Below are 13,200 nucleotides of genomic sequence, written 5' to 3'. Positions count from 1 at the left end.
TACTTGATGCATTTATTTAGTTTTTTCTAATAAGAATAGCTATTGCATGTTAGATGCAGGTGACCGTTACGTGGGTAGGTATTACCGCATTTTTTTCGCAGAATCTTTATATAACCCATTTTAGTTATTGACAATTAATTCTTGTAATTGGTTTATTTTACTTACGGTAAGCTTCGACCCCGGATTAAGCGTTCTTTTTTCCCATACCGTGTGCGAAACTATAAGGATAGTTCGGGTCGAGTACCCGAACTAATCATTATCCCGTAGCGCTGACATAATAGTTCGTTAACATGTCGGGCCCTTCATTTTACTCCGCTCGAACTGATGCCATATTTACATGACGCCGATTTTTCCTGTGATCGTATAAAATTTGGGAGATGTGGTCAAAATATTGAGACTGCCTTTCGTGTTAATGGCCCTCAAGGCGTATTTGTAATTAGTGACAGAGTTCCTAGGATGCTTATCAACAATGAGGCGAATTAGTGAACAAGGTTCAGGTATTGTGTCAGCAAAGAAAAATGGAGGACGATTTCTCAGGGCATTTATAGAGTCCATTATACTAGATATTAATTTCGAATTGCGGGACGCACCAGTTTATCGATGGATGTAGTATCGTGACTGGACCATATTAGAGGTAACGTTGATTATCGGTACGCTTTGAACAGTATGCCTATAAAGGCCTGGTATTCAAAGCACCCTATAGTAAAAGTTGAACGGTTTTAAATTGCGTGCAATAGCAATAAGGGCTGGTATTTTTCGGTTTTTCATCTAAATTGGTACTTTTGACTATGGAACACTAACTTATCTCTGCAACGGGAACTGTTAACAGTCAAATTGAGGAAGAGAATTGTTTTCTGTCTATAGTGCCCACGTACCTTAGTTTTGTAATGCACGCAATCAATAGAAAATGATTTTCGATCTCAAATTAGGATCTCGTTCTATCTGCTTTTTGGCGCACGCGGTAGAGATATGCCACATTGCATGACTGCCTATGGACTCAAGTTCCTAAGCTGACTGAAGGACGAAACACTTGTCCTTGTGATAGCGCAGTAGCCAACGTAATCCTGCTAAATTTCCTGCTAGGTTTAGGGACATTTAGTAATTTAGGCTGGAAGCCGAACGTAGACAAACTTAGTTTCGCGTTAAAGTCAGCCGTCTGAAGCAATGCTGAATAGTTTAAGTACGGTACGGAAAACATTTTTAGGACGGAAGATCGAAATCTTCGTACAGCATACGTGAACTGGTATCGTGTGATTGGCCCAAATGTTGCAATCTTTGCGAAAACTACATGTTTCGATTCTTGCTACTGCACCAGCAACTTGCTCCCTGTAAAACTCTTCGTAAATAGCCTAGACGAGAAGATACAGATATAGATCAGGATCCGTTATGAAGGTTGGGCTTCAAAGCAGTGCTTTCCTGTAGAATAGCTCAATGAGCTCAAACGTTCTACCGTTTTTGTCGACTTGACTTAGTTCTACGTGTCGTAAACATTTGGTGGTATATTCATACATCAGAAACAGATCCTATTTTACTGCGGTTCATTTTATAGGGGAAACGAAGTACTCTCATGTTCTGTGAAAAGCGGACTTAAAATTAAAGTGGAACGAGACGTAAGAAACAAAAACTGGGAATCTTACAGGTATCCTATAGTGACAATATTAAAACAGTTTTCTTTGTTCCGAACAATAATGTTAATACGAGGATAATAAGCTTACGTTTTCCCCGACTATCTCCATTTATGACGACACACCCTTCTTTCTCTAACTCTCTGTGGCCTTTGCATTACGTAATGGTAAAATGGTGCGTGAGTAAACAAACTGTCCGAGTCAGGTAGCCCTCACGTAATCGTGTCAATAAGGCCGAGATATATTTTCGAGTCGGAAATGTGACCAAAAAACATTATTTGTGCAAAATGCGGATAAGCATGTTAAATGTATTTCTACCCATAGCAGTATCCGATTTTTCTTATCGATTCGAATAGATCAGTTAAGCAAATGCGTGAACGAAGTCATGGGATATTTGAATTTTGCCGCGCTGTATGAGTGGCACGGTTGTCAAACGACTGTCCCTGAGCCGCTGCTTCGAGCAACGCTCTGCGGACCTGTCTAGCCTCCGCCTATAATTCCCCTACTCCCCTACCTACCTAACCATAACGAGGGATTGATGCGCGTCCCTTTGAGTGCGTTGACATGTTAACCATAAGCGTGCGATCCTTGCTGGCCATATTTAGGCTATAACGTATAGTTACCATACCCTTGTGCAGGTTTGTTGTAGCAACCCCAGATAAGTCCAACGAGATCCACCGCAAATAGTAAAGGCAGGTGTTTGATGCTATACCCAATGGGTGATTTCAAGGGCATGTTCGTATAGTTTCAATAACCAAAACATTGCTACGCTTATATTTAGGTCGCTACTATTCGACAGAGATTTCCGAACCTCCGTGTTTCTATTGGTTAATAAACTAAGTTCTAGCACACGACTAACATTAAATTTTCTACTACCTATTTCATAAAAAGATAGCTTGATTAACTTCACCAATCTTTTTTAAAAGAGGATTGGGTCCGTAAATTTGACTGTGGTATCGGATCGGCTCACGAATACGCATCCACCGCTGGCCGCTGTTATTATAGGCCCATTCATGTTGATATGTACGTGGATATGCATGCATCGGAACCGTGCGTAACTGCTGAACGTTATCGTACGTGGGCCTTGGCATTTTTTTACTGCTGGGCATCACCTTTTACATGGTTCATTCGAATCATTAGTGTTGTCACTGTTATAATTCTTATCTCCAGTTTTTTTTTTCTGTTACCACCTTTGTTAGGATTCTCGCGCGTATTTGTGCTGACTCTTTATCCATGTTACCTGTCGAAGTGCGTACGTAAGTACAGCTACCCGTGTTGAATTCGCCTTGAATTCGTTTCCACTTGTCGCTTTCTGATGCTATGTGGATTTCTGCATTGCGTATACACGGCCCCGTAGTCGACGGTCACATGGCTTACGTACGGGAAAACCAAAAGATTACATTCGTTCTTATTATCTATTCTCGGAAAAAGTCGCCGCGTTCAGGTTAGAGGGTCGTTTGTGGGCGATCCAGTTTGTCTACTTATGGACTTCTTTGATTTTTCTCGCAGGGGCTGTGATGGACTTTTTTTTTTTCTCTTTTTTAACGTCGTCTCGCGTTGAACACGCGAAGCGCCAGTTCCTCTGGCAGTTGGAACGGTCGCACAGACTTCTATATAGAAGCTTGAAACCGTCTGCATATAACTGCCTATCTGTTGCTGGTATGTGTGTATTATGTCTCGACGAAAAATATCGCCACCACAACGGCGGCTTGTTCCGACAGCCGCAGAGGTTCTCCTATTGGCGACGCGTTCTCTTTCTGCGACGGCTTTTCCATTGTCACGACAATATGTCGGTGACGGCCGGACACCAAGAGCAATTGCAACTGTTGCTGCTGCAGCGCCAATACTAGCCGCAGTAACAGCGGTGCCTTTGCAACAGCGCAACAATAGCCTTTATTTGCCAGGTCCAGCTTTTGCCATCACCAACCCAGTTGGCAAGCCAAGCCAGGCAACCACCGACTACGGCGTCGCTATAGACGAGTGTTCTGCCCACAGCGGCGGCACGTTCCTTCTCCTGTTGCACCATCATACCGAAGGGCTGCTGCTACTTTAACTCATCTATCCGTCTCTCCATCGTTTCTTCTATTCCCTGCTTTCTGCTGCTCTGTCTGTTGCCCGTCTGTTTGCCTCGATCTCTTGGAAAGTCGACAGACTCAAGTCCCTGCCGAACACAAACGCCCTTCTCGCGCGCATAGCTATTCTACTAACACTGCTGCTGCTGCTGCTATAGCTATTACTGTCGTTGCTGGTTCAGACGCCGATCCGCCGGCGGAACCGTTTCTGCAGCGTTGTAATAGCGTTGCTAGCTGGTTGACCTAGAGACCGGAAGTGGGTCAGTTTGGCCCAAAAGCAACAACATGGACGAAGCATCACAGAAGGGGCCGACTAGGAGCCGAACAGCGACTTAGTGGCCAGTGTTGGCTGGGTTGGGATGTTGTATAGCTTGTGCCGCTAGCAGCGGCCCGTCGCCTCCTCCGATGATGTTGTTGCGTTTCAGCCCCACTTCACTCAGTGAAGCTTACGGTAAGCACGCTGTAGTGCAATGTGCTTTGTGCGCATCGATGGGAAGCGTTTAAGCACCAACTCAGATTCATTATGGTAACTCTCAAACACACATGGCGACCACTGGACCACTGCAGATGCGTGCACACAGAGAGGTTCACAGAGATATTCATATCGTCATCATCGTCACGCCAACACCGGCGGCGTCATCCGCGGCAACGGCGACTGCAGCAGCCGCGAGCTGGCTTCACGATCGCGCTCTATTGCCCAGCCACCCCTGTGCCTCTATGATTAACAATATTATGATTGTGCTGCTTCTGACAACAACAACAACGACAAGAATACCAACGACGACGAGACCTGGCCCGGCCCACAGTACCACCGTCACTATCGTCGCCAACTATGGTCAAATCTGGCACTGCTATCGTGAGTCGTCACCGTCGCCACCGGTGTCGGCGTGATGCCAACGCCGCGATTCATCCGCTGAATGTCGGCATGAAGTCACAATAGGACCTATTAAACCGTCGGATATTAAAGGAGGACGAAGGGAGAAGGTGCGACGCGTGAGTAGCAGTACTAATGTCGTTGATCTAAAGCGCTGCTGCTGTTGGTGCCGTTGAAAGATCTGCCAGCTGATACCACCAGGGGCAACGACTCGATTGGTTTGAGACCGCTGCCCGATTAAACTGAGGCCTTTGCAATGACGATATGCGTCGTCGGCATTTGGTCGCTGGGCTGAAGGCAGTGGTTACGAGCGCGCCCACATACGAAATATTTAGAACGGCTACGGACAACAGCGTGCATGCACGATATACAAAGAGACATAGATCTATGTCAAAATCTAGACAGGACAGCATCTGTTGAACCGGGTCTTTCCCAAGAGCTAGTACATCTGATGAGGTGGACTTTTCCTGTGTTCTATTCCTTGGAACAGTAAGTCGGCCACATTCATCTTTCCTGTGTGTCAAAAAAGTTTTCAGTGTTCAGGAATGATAGAGCTGAGTGGTTGACTGCCTCTCTTCAATGATGATAGAGGGGCAAGCTATGACAGCGGGTCGGCCATACGCCTTGCCCGGCTCATAAACAAGGGACTCTTTTGGGACATGAAGAAGTGGCTGCTGCAAAAGGAGGTGAATGACAGGGTGGTTTGCCTGCGTTTAAACCACTGGCCCATGTCTGGCATTGTTTTCTCCCTCCTTCAGTGTTACTTGTTCGCTTTTGCTATTTAAGCGGGTTCGTTGGCCGGCGGCAGCCTGTTAAACTGTTGACTCTCGTCATAATATTCTGTACAGCACGATACCGTGGCCGTGTCGCATCGGGTCGACGTAGTCCCTTCGTCCATCCATGCAACTACCGTCGATCTACTACGATCCTAGTTTCGACCAACCGTTGCTCGATCTGCCCCTTCATCCCGAAGATGCTTAGCATTGCCCCGGAAGTAGGACATCTCCGGTAACACATCATCAAAGCCCAAACAGCTGTTGTTCTGCGAAGTTTGCTAGTAGCGGTTCTAGTGCTGCTCGTTGCTGGAACAACGCGTCCTCTCTTTTTCGAACCATCGTCGGCTAGCGTCTCCGTCTTTGATAGTAGGGCAGAAGGGCGAAGACCCTGGGCAATGGCCACTACACAACGGACGGAAGCAAACGACGGAGACGTAGTAAGAGGGAGAGAGAGAGATGCACACGCACAAACATACACAGAAGCAAATGCAAAGCTAGAGATGCTTTCTTTTTTGATCCGACGATGTTTCGCTTCTCGCTGGTTACTGGTTTTGTTCGACTTCCACCTTTTTGGCGCCTCTAGCGTAGCTTTCATTGAGTAACAGCAGTGACAGTGGCGACCATATCTTGTTGTGAGGATTGCTTACGACTGAAGGAACGCACAAATCAGTAGGGAGGTTAGATTGCAATATACGACCATATTCGTAAGCGGCATAGCTCTATCTAGTCAACGTTCTAGCAGACTAACAACATTATAACAACCTATATAATAACTTAACAACAACTTATCACTAGTGGCTAGCAGAGAAAATGCTTCTCATCTGTAAGTACCTCCGTGGATACCTGACTAGTTAGTCGAGTACTAAACTGCTGTTTGGGGGAACAATCAAGCGTCCTGACCAATTGAACACGCGAGATCTGTTTACGACATAATCATGATAATTAGGATAGCTCTCAGAACACTATTATACTCAAGTTGTAACAACACCAACATGTGGCGATGCCACAATGGCAGTTGTTGACCATATGTAAGAGTAGTTGACGTGGCTGTTCTCATAATCGCTGATACGCAGCCCTGCGATTACGCCGTTCGGATGTGGGCCTCTGCGTCAACGCGGCCGATGCCCGTGGCGTCGGCGTCCACGTCTATCTCAGCTGACGCCGGCAGTGTCGTCATCGCAACGAAATCGTCGCTCTCAGAAAGAAGGACGCAACGCTACCACAGCAACACGGTCGGTGCTTGTATTATGCATAGCGGTCATCACCAATGAACGGATGGGGCAAAACACCGAGACAGTATAAAAACGCAGATAAACGCGGACACAAATACCCCAACGCAAGATCGACCCGGGGCCGATGAACGCCAATTGGAACAAGCAGACAGACGGCATCTGCAACCAGCTGCAGCATCTGCTCCGGGTCCGGAACCGACCCGGCAACTGGTGCTATCGTCGAAACCAGCAAAAAGAAGAATCGCTAAAGCCAGCCCTGGGTAACGGTGGCAGCAGCGTCCGGAATCAGGTTGCTGCATCGACTTCGGCTGTCGTTCACGGCGAAGTAGTCGCTGTTGCTCTTGAGAATAGAGCAATGCATCGACCGACCCGCACAATCGCCGTTTTATCGTAACAACGCGTCGGTAACGAAGAAGTCGCCGCTGCGACTACGGCTACTGCCACTCCAGTCGGAAGCGCGCCGACGACGGAATATGATGATCAAAGGACGACACGAACCGGGGGCGTGGGGCTGCCGCTGAATCACCGTGGGGCAAGCCAGGAAGAAGGAGCAGAAGAAAATGAAAGCAGCTGTAACGGCCACAGCACGCGCATGGACTGCACCACTTCAGTCGGCAAAGGGCTGGCAGATAGAGAAGGCCAAACAGGCGAGTCAGTTGGTCAGTCACTAGACTAGCACGACGGCGCCAATGGCAATGGGGGCAGCTACAGGAAAAGTCAAACATAAGATAATACAGCAGCGACAGCGGCAGCAAATAGTAGACGGTGGGGCAATGACAGCGGGCTTCGGCAGATGAACGCAGGGGTTCGATTTCGATGACATCAGTGCTTTTCTTGCTACTGTTGTTGTTGTTGCTGCTATCAGTCGATGTACGAGTCATAGGGGCACAATGCTGACATTATAGAATGAAGAGGGTGGCATAAAGAATCCCCCCCCCGAAACGACCCAGCTGTTTCGGGTGGGGACATTGCCTCTGGGTATTCGCTGCTGCCGTGGCCATTATCCCATCGACAGAGTTGCTTTTTCATAGAACAGCAACTATGCATGGATGCTTCGAGAATTAACTAGCAGACAATTCAGCCATACTGCTCCGTACCAGTCCCACTAACGTGGTCTGCTGATATGGACTGGATGTCAGGAAGGAATGCGCAATGAAGCACATGAGCTGTTGCGCGGAGAAATAATCGCTTTGCGATAGACGTATTCTATTTTTACAATGAGGTAAACACACAATGAATCTGCATATAATTTACTGGCACGTCCAACTGGTACAGAGAAAGGGAGGATATCGAGCGGATTCTGAATATGTTGATAACAAGCAAAGGCCATTACCTCACGTACGCACTATAATGCGGGGCAAACATTATCTCATGTCACGAGCAAATTCGACAAGTGCGCACAATTGCGGGCATGGGTTAAGACGGAAGGTTAACGGTTTGCCGACTTGACCATCATAGTTCATTAATAATGTAAGAAGAAAGGCGGGAACTAATCATCTCCGGCGATAAGTTAGGCGAGGGCGGGGTGGTACGCGAACCTCAAGTCTGACTAAACAGGCACTAATTGAAAGACGCTGAAGAAAGTGACGTACTTCACTGAGCTTGTAATCAGACAATAAGATTTCATCGTAAACCTTATGCATACACCAGAGCAGGCTACTCTTATACAAACTCAATATTCTATTCCAGCTGTTTTTGCTTGATAGCTTGGCTTTCTTTACATTGTACTTTTTGGGTCATCGAGCTTACCAAATAGCTTAGAGCAGTTAACATCAGCGATAAAATTAATGAGATACACAGTTGTCACTATCAGATCTTCGTGGGCTATACAAGTGTATTAAAGCAGCACTGTCGGCGAAGGTCTAGTTTGCACCATCGTTTTAAGGCCCTAATTTCGTATAGGAACGAAAATTTTTTTTCGTTTAGATATTCTTCAGTCTGGAGCGGAACATAACAGAAGCACTTATGCCCGGCCCAACACATAGATGAATGAGCGTTATGTGCGCACATGTTTTTTAATGGTCCGCTAATTATTCTGTTGCCTATAGCAGCCATATAATCGTCGTGTATAATCCATAATTATACGATACCCAGACGCTTAGTACCAGGTTTCTTGAAATAGCTGGCCGTCATAGTGCAACGATATGTAGACTGTTACTGGAACGTTGAACTTAATGACACCGCGATTATATGTGCGAACCTATCCCAAATAGCTCTACTGCAGAGGCACTGGCTTATAAACGAACTATCTTCATTGATATTTAACCAAAACATCGTAACTTGTGTGTGTAGATCGTACGTTGTAAACAACTGATTTCTTGATGCCCACTTCGTGAGATCCCTTCTATTTATGATCATCGTCTGATGTGCCCAGGTTTGTGCAGCGGGTAAGTGCTTATCTATTGAACTTGGGAACATGTGGAGCGGTTTAGATCTGAGACCCCATTGAAGTAATGCTAACAGGGCTTTCGGCGTTTTAGTTAGTTTAGAGGGTTAGAAAACCTTTCATCCAGTTGCGATTGCTAGGTTTAGTAAATATTAGCATAGTGGATTTAATGCAGAACGTACCTTAATGTAGCGTCCTGCATCCCTCGAAAAAGGATAAATGGATTCAAGGCCAGGCGTAAGCGCATTTTGTGCTGAGAGCTACTCGTACAAAGCTATGCAAAATAGCAGCCCTGTAGATGAAGCTCGACCTGCCTAGTATCGACATAGACTGCTACGAAATCATAAAATCGAATAAACTTCGTATTATGTGTGTTGAAATAAAGTCGGCAAAAAAATCCGGATAGCTGCACACATGCTCGCACGTTATATATATATATATATATATATATATATATATATAGATTTAGACTCTTAAAGTGTAGCTCTACATTGATATGTATGTATATAGGTATACAACTCAAGTTGAAATTACTGCTGACCCACAGACGGAACTATACACTTGATTGCAGACCGAAACGCCTTTGATGTCCTGCACTGAAGTTGAGGTACCCATTTCCTTGAAATAACGTCATTAAGCGTCATTCTCAAATAGCTGTTATTGCCTGCAATAACGTTAGAGCTCAAATCCACTAGATTCGTGAAATGAAATAGTTAAATTAATAACAAATTGAGGTACGTTAATCCCAAGAAGTAGTGCATAGAGATACGTGACTGTACGGTCCAGATCTTGTAAGACCATCTATATCGCTAGAATGCGTGCGTCTGTTAAATGTCTCTTCTCGACTGGTCTGTTACAAGTTAAGGGCTAACATTTGTTCTTCTGCGTGGTTAACTTTTCAGCTGAAAGTTCAGCGAACGCTCACTCATGCGAACGAGTGCAAACTCAAGTGCATGTTGGCACAGAAAATGTAGTACTTCCTTCCCTAAACCGGTCTCTATGCTAATTCCTCTTTCCTCAGGGCAACAAGTTTCGGCTCGTGCCATGCCTAGCAACTTAATATAATTTCCTTTGTCATGGTTCTTCCTCTTATACTGTTACACACATGACTTGCTGACACAGTTTCCAATGCAAAAAGGTTGTAAACTTGATTTGGAAAGACATTTCAGGACTGTTATCTGTCCAGGATTGTAACCCCAATACGCTGCACGTTTGAGCGGAGCCAGCGAGGTGATAATAATCACAATGGAACTCAAAAAAGGGTATCAGTTAAGCGTTAAAAAAGCACGCTCTGATATTACTAAGTCTTCAGTTTTCTAGAATTATATGCGGCACGTTCTTGTGTACATAACATACATCGTTAAGATAAATGTCCGGCATCTGGGTTAACCACTGCCGCCTTTCAAAAAAAAAAAACACAATAAATAACAGCAGTAGCAACACACGGTTCTAAGGGCTAGTGACAATTTTTGATAGAGGCCAAGTGATCAATCAGCAGAGTATCTATAATATGATTACAAATGAAAATAGTTTCCTTCAGTGAATGTGCGCTCGTCATTGTGCTCCGTTAACGGCTCACGTCCAGAGAAAGGTAATATGAATAATGACAGCGAAGATTGAAGATTTGCTCCTTTAGAGAATCGAAAGTGATACCATCGAGCAGCAGCAACTCTTCAGCCAGAGGCACCAGCTCAAATGGGGAAATTCAGCATCTTTGGCGGTTGCAAAGACGACGAAAAATATTTCTGTCTTTTTTTTGGCTCCCTTCGGAGAAAACGAGGGCATGCAAGCATAAGGCAATGTCACATAAGCCAGCCATCGGCAAGCAACGCTAAAGAACTCGTTACGTTCGCTCGCGACACATTAGTGCCCCCATTAGAGGCATCTGCAGTGGCAACAGCATATAGAAACAGCAGCACCAAGTGGCAGCAGCAGCAGCAGCAGCAGGAATAGCGGCATCAGACCGAAGCATCCATCGTTCTGACGTTCGCTGTGGCCGGTGGGCTTACAGAGGGCCGCGCTAGCTGGCCGCAGCTCAGAAAGCGCTTGTGTTTGCAGCTTGACGGCCGACAAACGCGATGGCACGCCGAAGTTCCGGAAGTAGTTATACTTGTTCTTTTTTCTACACAGCGACGACGAGATGATGACGAGGGGTAACGCTGCAACGGCGGCGGCGGTAGTAACTGAAAAACGACTGCGTCGTACCGCTGTTTCGTTCGCAGAATGACATCTACAAAACAAACCATTGCACAAGCAGAAGTTTCTGCGCTCAAGAACGTTTTGTCTACTGCTGCGGCTGTCGCTGCTGATAGTTGAATACGTGACGTTGTTCAGGAGCTGCGGCAGCAGCGGTTTTCACTATAGGCTATGCGTTTGGATGTTTAAAGGATGTGATCGGATCTGGCAACGGTCGTGATACTAGTAATTATTAGTTGAATTTCATTTCCTTTGGTTAAGCGCTCAATGCGTAGTAAATGTACATGAATCAGCTTCAGTAACACGTGCGCGATTTTTAATAGTAATTATAAGGGAGCTGCTACCGAAAATTAAGCAGCCCTTACAACAAACACTGCAGCGAAGATCAACGGAAAATACGTTGTTCCTCTTTCGCAGAAAATCTTTTCAGCCGATCCACATCTTATTATTGCCCTTATTGTATAGTCCGAGTATAATTTTTTAAAAGTGAGACTGCATTACTATAAATTTGTGCACAAATTGTAAGGAGTTGCGCATGATCTAGTCTAAAGCTGGTCATATCGAAATATTTGACAAGCACTGTATCAGTAGGGTAAAAAGCAATCGTACCAAGGGGTGACTATAGGGATTATGGTGATAATAGATACGCCAATAAAGTAGAGCGAGGAAAATAGGATATTTTATATTGGGATTAAATATAGAATACATATCAGATGTCCAACACAAAATCATAAGAATATCTGCTGTTGAGTTCTGAGTTTGTATATGATGAAGGTTTGAAAAACGGTGCAGGTAATCACGCGTGCTGAGAATTGTAACGTTAGTAATAATACGAATATATACGATAGACAAATAAAGAGATTTACTATTTAAGAGTGAAATCCGCTGTTTCTGAGGTAATTTATAATATCTAAAAAGAAAAAAAAAAGTCGAATAATGTTAAGAAATAAGGAAAACGCAGTGTGACTTGTTTGAAGAAGAGAATAGTAAATGTGGCATCTTCATTAGCTTCATTTTCACCCTCAGCCGAGTTCGACTGGGAAGATCGTTCTGCTGGCACGATGGTATTATTAAATTCGCATTATTTATTATTATAAATTAGCACAGGGTTGAATTAAGTTGCGTTATTTCTTCTTACTTATCTACGCATAATATTAACATGGGAAACTTACTAATAAAATAAAATGTTCTCACTTAATATAAACAAACCAATCTATAAACTTTGAAAAACGTATGCGAATGTCAGTCGGGTCGCATGTTTTGTCTCACAATCGCCAAATTGCTAGGACGCACAGCTTAAGATGAAAAACTCCAGAGTAAATGCACTGGAACCCGCAAACACTTAAAAATGTATCAACATCACACAGTCATTACTGATGCTGATCCTTTCTGTATCCGGTCGTCGTATTCAATGATCCATTCACCCTAGGAGCATCAAGAAAAATGGGCAAAAAAAATTATGACGTCTATGTTCTTCTCGATCTCCCGGAAAATCAACTAGTCACTACTTCGATCAGCGCTATATCATCTAGCCACTGACAACGAATCGATTCAAATCGAAATCGCGGTCAAAATTTAAGCGGAATTGTGCAAAATCCACGATACAGATCCGTCATCTCAGATCCGCTCATGAGGATGGCGCTGCTGCTGCTTGCCACAGCCCCGCTGTCTCGCAGAGCCATTTGCGATAGCCACATATAGCCATGTCTTCATATTCTTGTTTGTTATATCAAAAACATACATTAGCAATCACGGTAGCCGCAGAAACCGCTGATCGAGAACCGCTACTCTATCCGCTCCCAGTGGCGATGGTGATAGCGACGGGGCGTCCCTCTATTCAGATTCCGGCGCCGTTGCTAGGGAAGATCGCGCGGTTTATCCAGAAATGCACTATCCGACTTAACGTTCTATTACCGTTCTCATTTTATGACCACCATCAGACTCTCACGACCTTAGCGACAGCTGTAACAACGGTTCGAAGCCGAAACGGGCAGGCGATATGACGACGATGCCATAACCTATTCAGACGGTGGCGTACG

Source organism: Varroa jacobsoni, unplaced genomic scaffold (genome assembly GCF_002532875.2).
Source record: "Varroa jacobsoni isolate VJ856 unplaced genomic scaffold, vjacob_1.0 contig00813, whole genome shotgun sequence".
NCBI lineage: Eukaryota > Metazoa > Arthropoda > Arachnida > Mesostigmata > Varroidae > Varroa > Varroa jacobsoni.
This window is presented reverse-complemented; position numbering follows the sequence as displayed.